At 32.8% G+C, this 19,084-nt stretch overlaps 1 protein-coding gene across 2 annotated transcripts in view; it reads right to left on the minus strand.

Moving 5' to 3' along the window:
- LOC115881302 (protein FAM135A) overlaps positions 1 to 16,388 on the minus strand; it is a 94,605-nt gene extending 78,217 nt beyond the window's left edge. For both annotated transcript variants that reach the window (XM_030898730.1, XM_030898729.1), the window contains exon 1: positions 16,364 to 16,388. The gene's annotated coding sequence lies outside the window, so the exon portion shown is untranslated. The remainder of the gene's footprint in view (positions 1 to 16,363) is intronic.
- Between the last annotated feature and the right edge of the window lie 2,696 nt (positions 16,389 to 19,084).

Here is a 19,084-nt window from a genome sequence, read left to right on the forward strand (position 1 = left end):
CGGACCTTACAAATAATGGTTCAGTTTATATATTATTATATTATTTCTTATTATAGTTGAGGGTTGGAACCTTTAGTGTTACACAGCAAAATAAAACACTAAATCACCACAATGCACCAAAACACTTTGGTGTATTGTGGTGATTTAGTGTTTTATTTTGATATTATTTCTTGTAAAACCAGACACCAGACCTTTTTCTTGTATCACTCCTTCTATCTTTTAATACTAAAAAATCAACGTCTCTTGTATGCCTTTTTTATTTATGTATTATTTAATTAAGCGTTGCTAACCGCTGGCATGTTATTTCATAAAAAATGTAATATGAATAAGATCATCACTGTCGAGCACAGTAACTTGCAGAGCTCCAGAAGAAATTAGCAAAAGCAACAGATATTCGGGCAGAGATTTCGGCGCAAGAAGGTAAGTTAAAGTAGAGTTGTGTCTAACATTTTCAATACAAAGTATTAGATAATACATGCCCCAAAGATTGAGTTGACTTTTTATCAAGGCTACTGCTCAAATATAAATTTTAAATCATATTTCTATCATATCAGGATAGCGTGAACCTGATATATCAGGTTCACGCTACTCAGAATACGAGAGTAATCTCAAAAGATTTCTTCCAAGGTAGTACTAGTTTAAAGCTTCAAACGCCAGATTAGAAATTCTTCAAGTTATTGTGTGTCAGTCTGTGACAGTCATTTTCGAAATAATTAGAATTAATGGAAGATTGATAAAATGTAAATTAATTTTTACTCAAGTGTCATTAGATTTCAAAGTTCACTTATTGTAGAACCTAGAGTTAGAACCTATTGCAGTATAGAGTTCTACGATAAAATCTCGTTATACACATTGCAGATTGTATTTGTAGAATTTTACTTAACTTTAATCTTACATAAATATTTAGATTGAACTTTAACATGTTTAACTCCATAACGGAAAAGCTGCTGTAACTAGACCGTTAACATACAAAAATAAACGAAAACCAAACGACCGATGCGGAACGTCGATCTTTGGCTTTGTTCGTTCAGCGACGTCAACTTAAAATTCGAGAAAGGTTCCGCAGTCAATAGGTTTTCTGAAGTTAATAAAAACTTCCAGTAGACGAAAATCAGTTAAGTCCACTTGAAAAACTCTGCTCGGAGGCAAACTGGCCGCAGTCAGCACTTTAAATATTAAAAGCGATTTTCTTTTCGAGTTTCCGTTGAAAATTCTCCGGTTTTTCTTTTTAGCCGACGGGAAATGTAGACGTTAACACGTCGTCGAGTTGTGTTTTTCATTTTTAAGTTCGTCAAACGGCGCTTTTCCAGCTTGAATGCTAACTCAATGTAATTAGGGCTTTAATGATATACCTAAGTAATTTATTTTTCGCCTGGTTCTAGGTTATGTATTCTCTGCACTATATGAATGATAAAGTGTGTAACATACAATGCATACCGCTACTACCGTGTAAAAATTTTGAAAATGTCAAATATTATCTCAGATGATTTTAAGTAATAATCGTAATACACAATGTACATAAATTGAAGAATTGAAATGTTAAACAAAAATTTTGTAATTTCCACACTTGATATACTCTCATTTTATACATCAATAAATCCTAACTTGAGAACTAATGTCAAATATTATTAAGTATCACAGTTTCGGCAGAATGGCAACGTTAAATGAAACTGAATATATCAAAATTAATTAAATAAAATTGTTTAAGTGATATTTTCAAAAGTCAATAACTCGGAAACGGTTGATTTGCGGTGCATTGTGTGTATTACGATTTTTGCTTGGAACTGAAGGAACTGAAATATGCAATAGTATATACAGGGAGTTCTATTTAAAAAATAAAACTTTTATGTACCACGACTTTATGACCGACCCTATATTCTTAAATTTATTACTCGCTAATAGATATTTAAAAATCCTATAACTTTTGTATTTAACTTTTTGCGGTACCTCCTATATTTTACCTAATAATCAACCGTTTCCATACATAACAGCGACCCTGTATATTATTATCTTATTTCTAGTAAAACTAGACACCAGACCTATTTCTTGTGTCACTTCTTGTATTTTCTAATATTAAAATGTTAACTTCTCTTGTATTTCCTTTGTTTTATTAATGCTTAAAAAATGTAATATGAATAAGATAATCACTATCGAGCACAGTAACTTGCAGAGCTCCAGAGGAGATTAGCAAAGGCAACAGATATTCAGGCAGAGATTTGGGCGCAAGAAGGTAAGTTAAAGTAGAGTTGTGCACTGTTCGGTTTTTATATGATTCAAAATAAAAAAATATATAAATTGTAAAATTAGTAATTTTTTAATGGCCATAATGCGTTCTTTCAAAATCATCGAACAACTAAATCATTTCCATAGATCCAGTGACGTACCGTGACTTTGAATTTTTAGATCAAAAACTGACAAATAATTTGTCAAAAAAATCATATTACAGCTATATGTTTTATTTTGCATAAAAATGTTAACTAATAAGTTAGAATAATTATATTTCTTTCCTAACTAAGTAGTTTTATCGGTAAATTTAACTAAAGCTAAGTACAACACAAATCTCAAATACGTGGACTATTATAACAACAAATACATCATAAAAGACTATTTTGGTAGCATTCTGAACGAGGATTCAAGTTAAACTTTTTAGAAAATAATTTGAAGGAAAAATGAACCTGCTCAGATGCTTGTACCGAGTAAAATCCTAGAGCTCTATGATTTGCTTTTATAAACTCTGGCACATGATGCAGAATTGCATGAATCTTTGGAGTTATCTTAATACCTAAGTTGAGTATTTCCAATCTAAATTATTCGATGTCATATTCAAAATGTTTGTTTAGTGCTTGACTAAAACAACTCGAAACTACTTGATTGAATGCAGAAAACACTGCAATATATTTATTTCCTAAAAATAAGATGTTTAGGTTTTTGCTTGTCAAAACTTTGAATAGGATTCTTTACCGGGCGATATCGTCTTCAAAATATCCACTTTCTTTAAAAGTTGTCTGACGTTATTTCCGTTACATTTTCCATAATGATCTAGTTTCAATCCCGCTTTTTTATCCATTCTGTTACAACATTGGTATTCTCCAACTCAAGACAATCAAATAGTTTTTGAACCACACCTAACAAAAGGTGAAGCTCAGGAGGGGGAATATACTTTAAGACAGGTGTTTCTTCGTCGCCAATGATTAAAGGTATGTTTATACAGTTTTCTAAAAAATAATTGCCCTTTTTTATATAGTTCATTGAACAACAGTTTAAAAAATACAAAAAAAAAATATTTCAAACAAAAACGCTTACTAAAATCTTTGGCTTTTGTTATATTTCCTCCAGATTGTTGCCATAAATTTGTATTTTCTGTAATACTTTTTATAGTTCTGAATGATCCTTTAATTTCCATTTCCTTTACATTTACATCACACCATGGGCAAGTGTGAGTGGATGAATTTGACTGAAGACCAAGGAGAATCATAATAAGCTTAAAGTCAGCGGCAAAAGTATAGGAACAAATTCCACATATGGACTGCAGATCTAACGTCTCAAAGAGGCTTTTAATGTTAGCATAAGATTCAGACAACTTTGGTCCTAAGCCAATTATGAATAGTTTATTAATTCCAGCACTTTTATATTTCTTGAAATATTCGGGATCATTTTCAGCAAAACTTTAAGTGATCCACCACCACTATCAATGCCAATTTTTAGATGAAAATCTTCAGGTAATTCTCTAATTTCCAAAATATATGATAGAAGACCAGATAAACCTGAGCAGTATACAAAAATTAATATTAACTGAATTAACATTTTTCCTTTAAATTATTTTCTAAAAAGTTTAACTTGAATTCTCGTTCAGAATGTCCAAAATAGTCTTTTACGATGTATTTGTTGTTATAATAGTCCACGTATTTAAGATTTGTGTTGTACTTAGCTTTAGTTAAATATAGCGATAAAACCACTTAGTTAGGGAAGAATTATAATTATTCTAACTTATTAGTTAACATTTTTATGCAAAATGAAACATATAGCTGTAATATGATTTTTTTGACAAATTATTGTTTCAGTTTTTGGTCTCAAAATTCAAAGTCACGGTACGTCACTGGATCTATGGAAATGATTTAGTTGTTCGATGATTTTGAAAGAATGCATTATGGCCATTAAAAAATTACTAATTTTACAATTTATATATTTTTTATTTTGAATCATATAAAAACCGAACAGTGTTGTGTCTAACATTTTCAATACAAAGTATTAGATAATATTATATGCCCCAAAGATTGAGTTGACTTTTTATCAAGCCTACCGCTCAAATATAAATTTTAAATCATATGTATCAGGTTCACGCTACCCGCTACTCAGAATACGAGAGTAATCTCAAAAGATTTCTTCCAAGATAGTAATAGTTTTAAGCTTCAAACGCCAGATTAGAAATTCTTCAAGTTATTGTGTGTCAGTCTGTGACAGTCATTTTCAAAATAATTATAATTAATGAAAGATTGATAAAATGTAAATTAATTTTTACTCAAGAGTCATTAGATTTCAAAGTTCACTTATTGCAGAACCTAGAGTTAGAACCTATTGCAGTATAGAGTTCTACGATAGAATCTGGTTATACACATTGCAGATTGTATTTGTAGAATTTTACTTAACTTTAATCTTACATAAATATTTAGATTGAACTTTAACATGTTTAACTCCAATAACGGAAAAGTTGCTGTAACGAGACCGTTAACATACAAAAATAAACGAATACCAAACGACCGATGCGGAACGTCGATCTTTGGCTTTGTTCGTTCAGCGACGTCAACTTAAAATTCGAGAAAGGTTCCGCAGTCAATAGGTTTTCTGCAGTTAATAAAAACTTCCAGTAGACGAAAATCAGTTAAGTCCACTTGAAAAACTCCGCTCGGAGTCAAACTGCCCGCAGTCAGCACTTTAAATATTAAAAGCGATTTTCTCTTCGAGTTTCCGTTGAAAATTCTCCGGTTTTTCTTCTTAGCCGACGGGAAATGTAGACGTTAACGCGTCGTTGAGTTGTGTTTTCCATTTTTAAATTTGTCAAACGGCGCTTTTCCAGCTTGAATACTAACTCAATCTAATTAGAGTTTTAATGATATACCTAAGTAGTTTATTTTACGCCTGGTTCTAGGTTATGTATTCTCTGCACTATATGAATGATAAAGAGTGTAACATAAAATGCATACTGCTACTAGCAAAATAAGTACCGTCTGGTGCATCGAAACACGGGACAAAGGAAATCCCATGTAAATTTTGATATAATCAATTCGATTTGAAATATCTCAGATGATTTTATGCAAAAATTGTATTAGACTTTTTTAAAGAGGCGTTAAAGTTGTACTTTCATCTAGAGTTTCGTTTTATTTGGAATAGGCAACAATTTTGGTAATGAGGCTATATTAAGCTGCGTATAAATATGTCGAGACGAGTGCGAGAGACACCCGAGACGAGTCACCCTCAAGCGGATTTGAGGTTGAATTTTTATAGATATACAAACCACATACAAAATATATTATTGAATAAAATAATTAAAGACTCAAAAAAAACGGCACTGGCAGAAGGCTCCGCCGCCGCCGCTGCCGTGCCGTTATCTCCAGGTATCTCAGTCGGCGTTCTCCAGTTTTTTTTAATGTAAACAGTCCGAATATAATTTAAATTTATCATGAATTCCTTTAATTTATCTGGCTTGTTTTTTTACCTATTTTGAAATTAAACAAACATATACAGGGTGTTTCAAAAAACATGTTCCATCTCTCGTGGGGAAGTTCCTCACGTAAAAATAAGATTTATTTTTTATATCAACCAATCCAATTCTGCTTTGATTCGTAGCTACAGGGGGTTAAAATAGGGTTCCCAACCGTCCTCTATTCCAGAAACAGTCCTCTTTTTGATCTGATTGTCCTCTTTTCTCTCACGTATTGAAAACTTTGTTACATACTAACTTCAAAATCTAAAAAATATTCGTTTATCGCCACAATGCTTTAAAGAATTGTTAATCTGTGTCTTTTATGTAATTTTATGTTTACTTACTGTTAGTTTATGTCTTGAAAAAAAGTTTGTTGACAATGGTTTGCTTTATTTTAATAAGTTTTGAGTATAAATATTTTTGTGTATTTTAAATATTTATCGCATACCGTTTATATAACTTTTTGGTAAATTCTCGACATTTGAGCGACGTTTCAAAAATGTTTCGCCTGTGCCTTTTTTTATCCTCTCGCCCCTATTTTTTATTTTCAAAGTTGCCAACCCTAGGTTAAGTGTTTTATCATTTTCTTCCAAGTGCTTTTAGTAATTTGAGATCGTTTGATGACTGATTTAGTTCTGATCCGGGTAGTTTTTTGTATAAAACAGTGCCACCATCGTCGATTTTTTTCGTTAAATGCGAATAAGAAAATATCCTGATTATATTCTGGCCCTATCCCTTATTATTTTTATTTACAAGCGATCTTAAGTTTATAACATATACATATATTTTATTTAATTGTTAACATTAGGGTAGTTTTACCAATTGTATATGTGTGGAATTCCACTGATATGTGTTTTAAGTTGTTTGTTAAATTTTTAAATTTTTTTTATTGTATTTTGCTCTCTTAACTTTGTAGTGTCCTGAAGATGCAAATAAATTTTGCGAAACGTCGACAAATTTAAAACAAAGGACTTTCCAATTAAAAAACACAGTATACTTAAATTTATTAATTAATTTTTTAAAATATTGAATGGTATCGAATAATACTTTAATATATTTATCAATATTTTAAAGTATCGATACTTTATATTCAATACAACCAATACCAAAATATCGATACTGCCTCAGTATCGCATAGCCCTATGAAGAATTTTGTGGGTTCGCCAAAGGCTCCACTGAAAATGGATAGCCGCGAGACAACGCCGTTCGACTGGGCAGGGACTCGAGGCTAAATCGCTCGGCTCGAGGCTATAATATGACGAATTCCGCTTGAGGTTGACTCGTCTCGTCCTCGTCTCGGCATATTAGTACGCCTTTTGGAAAGAATTTGCTATAGCCTCGTTTCATACTCGTTTCGGGTTTGTCTTGTACTTGCCTCGGCATATTTATACGCGGCTTTAGATAAAAAAGACTATTACTATAAGGTTAACAACTTAATCGATAATGGCCCCTACATAAATTTGAAAAAGAATCCTTTGTCTAAGATGGTAGCAGACGTTAAAAAACTCTAAAAGAATGTAACAATCTTATTGATCTTTCTTTAAAGAGAAAATTGCAAGTATCCAACCCCTCATTACCAAAATTGTATGCGTTGGCAAAAATTCATAAACCGGTTAAGTCTATGCGCCCAATTGTTTCGGCTGTAGGTTCTCCGACTTATAATTTGGCAAACTAGTTATCAAGGGAGTTCGAAAATTTACCTAATCATGAACCCTCTTTCTCAGTTAAAAATAATATTGAATTCATTAACAAAATTAAAAATATAACATTGCATGAAGGTGAAATTTTGGTCTCCTTTGATGTATCTTCGTTGTTCCCAAGTGTTCTAATTGCACATATACTTTAGCCTACTTGAAGGAATTACTGAACGTAAATGGTCTCGACAACAAAACTATGATTAAATATATTGAGCTTACATCATTATGTATGAAACAAAATTGTTTTCAATTTAATAACAACTTTTTGGAACAGCGGGAAGGTACAGCAATGGGTAATCCATTATCTCCATTTTTGGCTAATTTATTCATGAGCAGGTTTGAAGTGGAGGCTAAGAATCAGTTTGAGTATTTTCGAAGAGTATGGTTTAGGTATGTGCATGATATTTTTGCTGTTTTTGACACACATTCAGACACCATAGATAATTTTATTTCTAAGTTAAATATTCGTTTTCCTTCCATTAAATTTACACATGAAATTGAGAACAATGACAGATTACCATTTCTAGATGTATTAGTTATTAGAAATACTAATAATTGCCTGGAATTTGATATCTATAGGAAAAATACCACTACACGCAGATATATTCCTAATGAATCATATCACAGTGTTGAACATAAAAGGGCTAGTTTAAATTTCTTAGTTCATAGATTACTTAGTTTTCCACTTACCAACGAAAGATATTAAATAGAAAGAGATTACATTAGGAATATAGCTGAGTGTAATGGATATTCTCCTTCACTAGTTGATAAAATAATTAGAAAACGTAGGTATAGGTTAATAATTTCTGAAAATTCGACTTTTCAAGTGGAGAAAGATACGTCAAAATATTTTTCAATACCGTTTGATAGAGAGTTATCCCGTGGTAAAGGAATTTTTAAGAATGTCAATTATAAACTCGTGTATAATGCTAATAATAAATTACAACAATTATTAGGCAATCCAAAGGATAAAACACCTCCACTAGAAAGGTCGGGTATTTATGAAATTTCTTGTAAAGATTGTAATCAGAAATATGTTGGGCAAACTAGTAAATCAATTTTAACTAGATTTAAAAAACATTTAGCTCAGATAAGATATGGTAGACCGGATAAATGTTGCGTTGCTGAACATATTGTTGATAAAGAACATTGTATAGATCTTAATAATTTAAAATTAATTAAACAAGTCTCAAATTACAGGCAATTAGATGCATATGAAATCATCAGAATTAATAAATTTAAAGATAGTATGAACAGAGACAACGGTCCAATTCCTTCAAGTTCTGTGTTCCTACTACTCTAGTGGCGGAAATCTAATTGTTACGCTCGGTGGGCTCTGACTCGGTTGGCTAGATCTTGCCACGCTCACTCGGTGCTAGGTGTTGTAGATTGTAGTTTAGTTCTTAATCATCTGGTGATGATGCTAAAATGGTTAGCGAAACGCGCGTCCGGTGTAAAAGTAAAAGTGTTTTGGTGTATTGTGGTGATTTAGTGTTTTATTTTTCTGTGTAACGCTAAAGGTTCCAACTCTAATCTCTTATAGTATGTCTATTTATTTTTTTGATTATGTAATGAGCGCTTTGTTTACTCACTTGTTTCGTCGAACTGCTTGAATCTTAAATTATTTTTGCTTTTGTTCAAATCGATATGAGAAACTATGAACCTATAAAATGTTCATGTGGGAGTGTTTAGTTCATGCGGAAGAGTTGAATATCCGAGAAAGTTGAGTTGTTGAATATTATTACACCCAACAACGCCCTAATTACGCTCTCCTTTACGCATTAGCATTTTTTCGGTAATTTTATTAACATTTGAAATTGTCACAACACAACACGACGCCTATTTCGAATTATTTTTTACTACCCGAAACAGCGTTCCATCATGCAAACCTCGTACCACGATTAGTCTCAATAACTGCACTAGCAAAAAACTAAAATACTTAAATATTATGACAAAACCACGATTTGAATATTATTTTAATGCGATCAACATCTCATTTCATCTCTATTTTAATGCGATCAACGATAATTTCTGATTTCTGCCGTAGAGTGCGCTGCGGTCGGAATTTGTTGAAATCAACTGAAATGCACCAAGCCTATAGGCTATACGCATGGTACAAAGAAAACAAGGTATGATCGATAGCGGCTCCATTTTCGTTGAGTTTGCGCATACCACCTGTGACGTCATACACCATACAAAAAAATATCCATATTGTTCAATTGCCACTAATAAAAAAATACCTAAAATAGAGAGAATTAGGACATAACCCCAAAAGTTATGTCAAATAATCGAGTTTGACATTTGTAAAATTATTTTCATGTCATCTATTTCACAATTTGAAATTTGCGCGCGGAGCTTGCCGACCAATGGTGACGTTTAACGTTTATCACCTGTGACGTAGTTACCAACCTGCGCAATATCATACCTTGTATTCTTTGTATCATGGGCTATACGTGAATCATATACGTCATGACAGTGTAAGAAGGATATTTACCTCTGGAACATTGACTAGTTAAATATCATAAATATTTTTATCAAAATGACGTATATATACGACAAAATATAAAAATATATATGAACCATATTTTAAAGGCCATTTTTCATCAAGCCTTGAATCTCTCCCCATTCTCTTGTTCTTTCAATTTCGCTTAATTGAATTTTATTTTGACGGCGTCGCTTATTTCATATCAGATATACCCTCGTCGTAAACATCATTAGGCGACCTTTTCAATAGAGATATTTTAATAGCTAGCGATCGCTACTTCACCTGCAATATAATATAAAATGGCAGGACAAGCGCCCCATTTCTTGAGTAATAATAAAATTAAATTGTATCGAACAAAAAATCGATCAGCTTTATGGCATTAAGGAGTGTTTAGTTCATACGCCTCCTAAGAAGCAATTAGGACAATTAGTTTGATAAATGTTTACGTAAGCTATTTTCTAGCAATATTTATCTCCGAGTACACTGCATCTATCTTCTTATTGTTGACGTTATTGAAAATAAGCAGTATCGATTCTCGTAGACATATAGAGTGTCCCAATAGTTCGTGGACATAGAACTACTGTGTATTTTTGGAATCAAATGTGTTCACTGGACACAATTTACCTCTGTCCAAAAGTGCTTCGTTTGTCCGCTAGAGGGCATCAAACTTTAAAAAAATAAACACATTTTTACAAATATTTTAAAAACCGTTATTCCGATTTGAATGAGATTCTGATTGTCTATGTTTTGCTAAGTGCTTTAACATTTAGCTTTCACAAAAATCAAGAAAAAATACGGGAAGGATGAAAACTACCCCCACCTCTACATAAATTTTAGTATAAATATTTTCCAACGCTATCGACAACAGATTTTCTTTTCGTAAAATGGTACCTCTAGTATTTACTACATTTTTTGTCTTTTGCCACATAGTTTTTGTGAAAAAAACTTTCGAAGATTATTTTTCCAAAGCAGACCTACAAAATATACAGTGAATTCCAATATTTCGTGGACCTAGAACAACCACTTATTTTTTGGATCAAAATAAGTTAATTGCACATAATTTACTTTTTAATAAGTGCTTCATTTGTCCGTTAGAGGGCATCAATCAAAGATAAAGCCGAACGTTAATTAATTTAAAAATTATTAATTTCTTTAAGCTCTCATAAAGCTTATTATCAAATATAATTTGTGATGCTAACATAAAATTCCATATTTTCGCCAACTAGATTATTACAGCGTAATAGTCCCGGTTTGGCATACATCCTGATTCAAGAAGGGTTCGTGTCTGGAGAAAGCCTGGTATTTTGATTCGCCTCCAAAATGTTCAGGAGGTTCACTCTTACAGAGGAGGAACAATAATGGTCTGGGGTGGAATAAGCATCGATGGCAGAACTGACCTCATTTTGTTGGAGAACTTTTTAACGGGTAGGTCATATGTTGATCAGATACTTGGACCTGTTGTCATTCCATATGCGGCAGCTATAGGTCCCAATTTCCTATACATGCATGACAACGCCAGACCTCATATAGCTAGGATTTCAATGGACTTCTTGGAAGACAAAAATATCGATATTTTACCATGGCCACCCCAATCTCCAGATTTAAATCCCATTGAGCATGTGTGGGATATGTTGCAACGAAGGGTTTTACGTATGGGGATACCAAGGGACAACAGAAGAAATTTTTTTTAGCTCTACAAAATGCCTGGAATGAGATAACTTGATTTTGAGCATGCCCAGGCGATGTCAGGCAGTTGTGAATAACAGATGAGGTCATACAGCTTATTAAATAAACATTTGTGATACAATAAATAATGTTTTTGCTACTTTATTAGCTAATATTTTTTTACGTTTTTTTTTCAAAAGTTTAGTTTTGGATGAGAATAAAACAATATTTTGTATAAAATTATTTTATTTTATCCCACAAAACACTAAAATTTTATAAAAAGACAAAATCGAACAAAAATGAGTTAAAAAAATATCCCCAGATTTTGGGGTTGTGTGTATTTAAATGCATATTTTTGCTCGATATTTCCATAAAATATTAGATCGAAAAATGAATGAACGAATAAAAATAAAATATACATTTTTTAATTTTCTTTTTTATATTTTTTATTATTTCTACTATCTACTTTCTGGGTTGTTTTTCCAACTCCTTCGTTTTTTTTATTATCAGACGCCCTTCTCAGCCTCGGGCAAAGAGACGAATGGATGATATTTTTTTTCTATAGGCTGACCATCTTTCCGAATAAAATTTTATTCATTATTTCATTATTTACTTTATTCAACATAGGGTCTTATTAATTCCTAGTAGAAAAAATAAAGTGAAATTAAACTAATAATTAATTGAAGAATAATATTTTTACGATAATCGCAAAACATTTTCCGATCCACGTCATCAGTCATATCGAAATTGACACTAAAACCTATAAACCTGACTAAATAAAATTTTGGTTAAAAAGGGGTTGGTATCTCTGTTATTTGTGAAGATAAAAGGGTGCGGTTTACACAAACCTGTGCCAATTTTTTGTCAAACGGAAAATGCTGTCAACACAATTTTCATAGCCCTCTTCGTTTCTGAGCTACAGTGTTTTTCGCAATTTGCAATTTGGGACAGCCCCCGTATCTCCGTTATTATGGATGATATCGAGAAGGTGAAAACTGATTCTTGTAGAACTTTTTACATACAATACAGTGGCGTAGTCTGTTTTCTACGAAAAAAGATATTTTTGAAAATTTGAACTAAAGTTATATTTTTTCAAATGGAACACCCTGTATGTTTATAAATCATATGATCCGCTTTGCTATGAGCTTCTCAAAAATATATATCACTCTTTATTAGTTTTCACTATTTACTGCAATATTTAAAATATATTATTTTCTTATGGCCGTGATAAATAACAAAAAATCAAAATGGTATTTACTAAAATAGCCATACACATATTAAAATTTTATTTGGAATTGATAAGTATATTTTACTTTTGGACTGTTATACCACTGAATCTCTGAATATATTTTTCTTTTTTTATAACGGGATCGGTTTGCAAATAGGCTGTACTTAAACTGCCGTTAAACGGTAGCTTACTAAAATGCCGTTAATAGGTATGACGTCGTTGATGTGACGCACTTGACGGCTTTATGAAATATAGGAATTTTATAAGGACTAACCAACGCTATCCACCCCACCAAAAAACCAACTTACGATACGATAACTTTCAAATTTACAAATAGCGGTAGAAAGTTAAGTATTCCTATATATATAAAGAATTTATTAGTGGCTCTCAAGACAAAAGAAGAGACAGATAGCAGTATACTTTTAATAATTCTTTAGTTTCTTTTATTTATTAATCATGGCCAACTAATAAATATGATCTTGTAATATATTTTTTTTTTAAATATTGCAGTAAATAGTAAAAATAAATATAGAGTGATATTTAGTTTTTAGAAGCTTATGGCAAGCCAGATCATATAATTAATAAATATACAGAGTGTTCCATTTAAGAAAACATAACTTTAGTATCTTAAAAAAATATTCTTTTTGTAGTTATAACAGACTGCGTCACTGTATTCTAAGTAAAAAGCTTTTACTGTAGCTACAATAAACAGTTTTTACTGTAGCTCAAAAATGAAGAGGGCTATGAAAATTTTAATGAAAATAGTGGTACAGGTTTGTGCAAACCACACCCTTCTTATTCACTAATATCGGAGATAACGTTTGATTTCAACCAAGATGGGACACCCTGTACATATTGTTTGGGTCTTAGTTCCTATCGTGTTCACAATAGGATTTATATATGATTATATATACAGGGTGGGCCACTGAAAACTTACAATGGCTATAATTCTTAAACCAAAAAAGATATGAAAAAAATAAAAAATACCGTTTCTATGATATCGAGGGGGAATACATGTGACGTATTTTTTGAACCACCCCGACCTACCCCTTAGGCGGCACCCCTACTCACTTGAAAATCTTAAATGGCAACACCCCACTTGGGGCGCCTTTTTGGAAAGCCCATGAAAAATGCTAAACGATCATCATAAAGTCTTTAGGGTGAAATTGAAAAACTACCCCTTACACGAAAAATTAGGTGGACATTAGAGAACAACGGCATACGGTCGAATCGGCCTACAAACACGTAAACGTTTACGTACGCATGCGCATTTCTTATATTTTTATTTTTTATACACGTAAAAGAGTCTATATGTCTACGTCTACGTGCCAGCAGCGGCCGACTCGACCGTATGCCGTTGTTCTCTATTAATGAAAAAAGTGATTTTTTCAGCATAAGTTACAAATTGGGGCCCAGCTTAATGAGGCACATGAGGTATTTTTCAAACCACCCCGACCCACCCCTAGATGCCACTCACTCACTTCTAATCTCAATTTAATACAATCTAAGAAATGTAGGTGTGACAATTTGAAAGAAATTTAAAATGATAATTTATTTTAACAATTGCTCAAAATGACAGCCGTTTTGTTCCATACAAAAATACAAACGATTTTCAAATTCTTCTCTCACTTTTTGGAAAGTTTCTCTCGGAATATTTCGACATGCTTTATTTATCCTCTGCCGCAATTCTTGCAACGAACCTGGTTTTGTCTTGTAGACTATGGATTTAGTGTAACCCCACAAGAAAAAGTCTAAAGGAGTGAGATCAGGTGAGTTTGGCGGCTACTCGATTGGACCCTTTCTGCCAATCCATTGCCTTGGATAATATCTATCCAACCGCCGCCTTGTGACAATAGAATAATGCGGAGGGGCTCCATCTTGCTGAAAGTGTATGAGGTCTTCATTAAGAGTTAAATTTCCTTCCAAATCTCTTTGATTTTCAACCTCATTTGCAATGGCTGGCTCTATCAAATTGTTCAGCATTTCCACATAAGCATCACCAGTCAAATTTCCGTCGATGAAAAATGGACCTATAATTTTATTGCCTAGTATTCCGCACCAAACATTGAGCTTTTGGGGATATTGGGTGTGTCCTTCAACAACAATATGCGGATTCTCATCGCTCCAGTATCTGCAGTTCTGCTTATTCACAATTCCGTTTGAAAAATGATCACTCATCACTAAAACAAATATTTTAGTAAGTGAAGGTTCCCTTAGAATTTCCTCCGTCATTAGTTCACAAAACTGAATCCTTCTATCTGGATCGTCGTCGCCAAGTTCCGGCAGAATCTTCATTTGTAGGGATGGAATTTTTGCATTTTCAATACTCTCCTGACGGATGTTCGAGGTATACCTGTGATTGACGCCAACTGGCGTGTTGATGCTTCTGGATTGACCGATATCTGACCAATAACTTCCATCTGCATTTCTTCATTCAGTACCCTGGGCCCTGTCCTTGTTTTATTTTTAACCAAAATAAAAAAAAAAACTTTAAAATCAAATCTGTAACATAAACGTGACTTACGTTTTTGTCCGGTTTCTCTCATTGAAAGCACGGGGCCGTTCTCAAATAACACATACCTTCAGCACCATAAAGAAAAACTATTTAATTCTTTCTTCCACAGTATAAACCATTTTTTTTTAATATATTAAAATGTATTATCATAAAATACATAGCATTAACTTATTTTGCAAACGATTGAAAATCGATAGAAGACAGTGCAAAAACGCAAAGATATGCCGGTTTAAGATTCCTGTTTGTTGAAAGTAAAAAAATAGATGATAAGGAGGAATTTGCGTTATCGCAAAATTAGGCTGTAAAAACATCTTTGTGTTGCCTTTTTTATTATCTACATTAAAAAATGGCATTGATGAGATTGGAAGTGAGAGGATGGCACCTAGGGGTGGGTCGGGGTGGTTTAAAAAATGCCTCATTTGCCTCATTAAGCTGGGTCCTCCGAATTGTAACACTGAAAAATTACTTTTTTTCATTAATGTCCACCTAATTTTTCGTATAAGGGGTAGTTTTTCAATTTCACCCTAAAAACGTTATGACCGTCGTTAGCATTTTTTCATGGGCTTTCCAAAAGGCGCCACAAGTGGGGTATTGCCATTTAAGATTTTCAAGTGAGTAGGGGTGCCGCCTAAGGGTAGGTCGGGGTGGTTCAAAAAATACGTCATATGTATTCCCCTTCGATATCATAGAAACGGTATTTTTTTATTTTTTTGATATTTTTTTTGGTTTAAAAATTATAGCCATTGTAAGTTTTTAGTGGTCCACCCTGTATGTTACGGTTAAAGTCCGATGTCCGGTTAATGTCGACATTAACATGTTAATGTTTGGGTTAGGTTATGTTTTTGGTTGTTTTGTTGTGTGTTATTCTCGAGATTAACCGGGTAATGTCGACATTAACCGGATATCGGACCTTAACCGTAACATATATATGCATAATATGATATTCTCCAATGGTGGCAGGCACCGGCGGAGAATGCACCGATTTTATAACTTCTAAGACTAAATATATCATGAGAAAGGCATTGGAACATTGGCAAGGGGGGCAACAATTAATGGTCACAAAATTACCAACCTCAGACTTGCAGACGATACGGTCCTTCTAGCGGGGAACGAAGAAGAATTACTGCAGCTTCTAAAATTGGTTGAAGACGAAAGCGAAAAACTTGGACTTGAAATTAATCCCTCTAAAACAAAAATTATGATTATCGACAGGCAAAACAACAACAAACCTGATGTAGTGAGCATTGGTCGTCTTGAGGTTGTAATAAAATATACAGGGTGTTTCAAAACAAATGCGAAAAACTTCAGTGGCTGATTCCTTGTTCAAAATAAAGGGTAGTTTGCTTCATAAACGTTGGGTCAAAAGTCAACCATTAGGGAGATATCGCGGTACAAAGATGGCGGAAAAATAATGTTTTTATTTTTTATCTTGAAAACAAAGAGAATAAACTAATGAAATTTTTTGGAAGCATTACTGTTATGAAACCACACTTTCTGGTAATTTTTCACTTTTTTAAAATAAGTGGAAGGGTTGGAAATAAACTACCCTTATGATTCTTGTTAACGAGAATTTAAGAAAAATCTTATCAAATACATGCAAAAAAAAATTTGGATAATTTAGTTTGTTTAGACACTTTTTATCTCTTGTGTTTTGGTAAAATTCACCGATTTGAAATTAAAAAATATGTAAAAAGTGTAAAGCATTACAACCATGGGACAAAAATATTTTTGGATAAAAAGAATCTAGTAGGCTGCTGTCAAACAGTTTTATTTCGTAATAATATCGTTACATTTTCTTTTGAACGATAACCTCTTAAAATTATTTACCAATTTTTAATTCTGCTTTTTAATTCATGAAAGCACGAAATAATAAAAAAGTACATAAGTAAAAATAAAATGTTTTTGTCCTGACATGGGGTAATGCTTTACATTTTATTTTTTTAATTTCAAATAGTGAGTTTATCAAAAAAATATAAAAGATAAAAAAGTTTCTAATCAAATTAAACTATCCAAATTAATTTTTTTGCATGTGTTTGATAAGATTTTCTTTAAATTTCATTTTTTTTAATAATTAAAAATTATGGTAGTTTATTTTAATCCCTTCCACTCATTTAAAAAGAGTGAAATACCAGAAAGTGTGTTTTTCATAACAGTAATGCTTCCATAAAATTACATTAGTCTATCTCTTTTCGTTTTCAAGATAAAAAATTAAAACATCTTTGTACCGCGATATCTCCCTAATGATTGACTTTTGACCCAACGTTTATGAAGCAAATTACCCTTTATTTTGAACAAGGAATCAGCCCCTGAAGTTTTTCGCATTTGTTTTGAAACACCCTGTATATATCTTGGGTCACTTATAAACAACACGGAATCGTTAGAAGGGGAAATAAGAAGAACATTTGAAATGACAAGAGTGGCAGTGCGAAAACTTTTAAAGATATGGCGAGACAAAAACATATCTAAACACTTAAAAAAAAGGCTTGTTCACTGCCTAATATTTCCTATATTAATGTATGGCTCCGAGTCCTGGACGATGAGACAGAAATAGAAAAAAATTGACGCAACTGAGATGTACTGTTGGCGACAAATGCTCAGAATTCCCTGGATTGCCCGGCGAACCAATGAATCTATAATCCAAGAACTTAACGTCACAGAACGCCTCTCAACTTTTATACAGTCACGTATACTTAAAATATTTCTGTCACATTATGAGGAGGGATACTGGCTGTATGGAAAAACTCATTTATACAGGGCAAGGTTCGGGAAGAAGACCAAAAGGCTGCTCGCCCTCCAGCTATCAAAGATCACCTATAAGCCACTGCACACGCTTGTACATGAAGCACAAGACAGGGGAATTATGGAGACAAACTTCACACATCACCTAACCACTACATTCCTCTTATAGCAATAAAGACAGAGAGAGAGAGAGAGAGAGGGTAGCATTTTTCTACCCAGAAGCTCATTGAAAAATTATTGTTTCTGTCTCACAAATTTTAGAAAAGCCACCATATTGCCGATGTCGGGGCGTGTTTTGTATTCGCGCCGGTCGGCGCAATTTTCATTATTTCCCAGCGGGGAAACACCGGCGAAATCGACGTTATTTTGCCTCCTATAAATTAATAAAACCCTATGTGACCATAAAACTTTATTTGGGAAGACGGAAAGACCGTAAAAGTAAAAATAACAGCGGTTCGTCTGTCCGCTTTGGGCTGGGAAGGGCACCATATAAAAAAAAAACAAATTATTTTTTTTAGTAGATATTTTTTACCTGAATAATAAAAAAAGAAAAAAAGGGAAAATTAAAAATACATATTTTATATTTTGTTGCTGTATTTATAATAATAATAATAATAATAATTATCATAAATCATAAATGGTCCAAAACAGATCTGAAAATTTAAATATTATTCTGACAAGAACTCAGTTAACTAGATTCCGACAGCTGCATCCCAACTCTTACAAGGAGAGGCTGACCATTGAAAGAAAAGAAGGAGGTAGGGGCCTGACAGATATTCACGAAATACACAACAAACAGATTAATTCACTAGAAAATACTTTAAAGAAAAATACCTCATTACATCAAGCAGTAAATATAGCGGATGCTAACTACACACCATTAAATCTTAACGCAGAAAATATTCCTGTTTCAAATATACTCACATTAGAGGAAAAAGAAAAACAAATGGTCCCAAAAGCAACTACATGGAAAACACTGTCATATTATGAACAACCCCGACATCGATAAAGAACTGTCATATTCATGGCTACAAAAAGGGCAACTGCAACCGGA

This window comes from Sitophilus oryzae, unplaced genomic scaffold, assembly GCF_002938485.1.
Source record: "Sitophilus oryzae breed Bouriz unplaced genomic scaffold, Soryzae_2.0 scaffold_1714_pilon_pilon, whole genome shotgun sequence".
NCBI lineage: Eukaryota > Metazoa > Arthropoda > Insecta > Coleoptera > Curculionidae > Sitophilus > Sitophilus oryzae.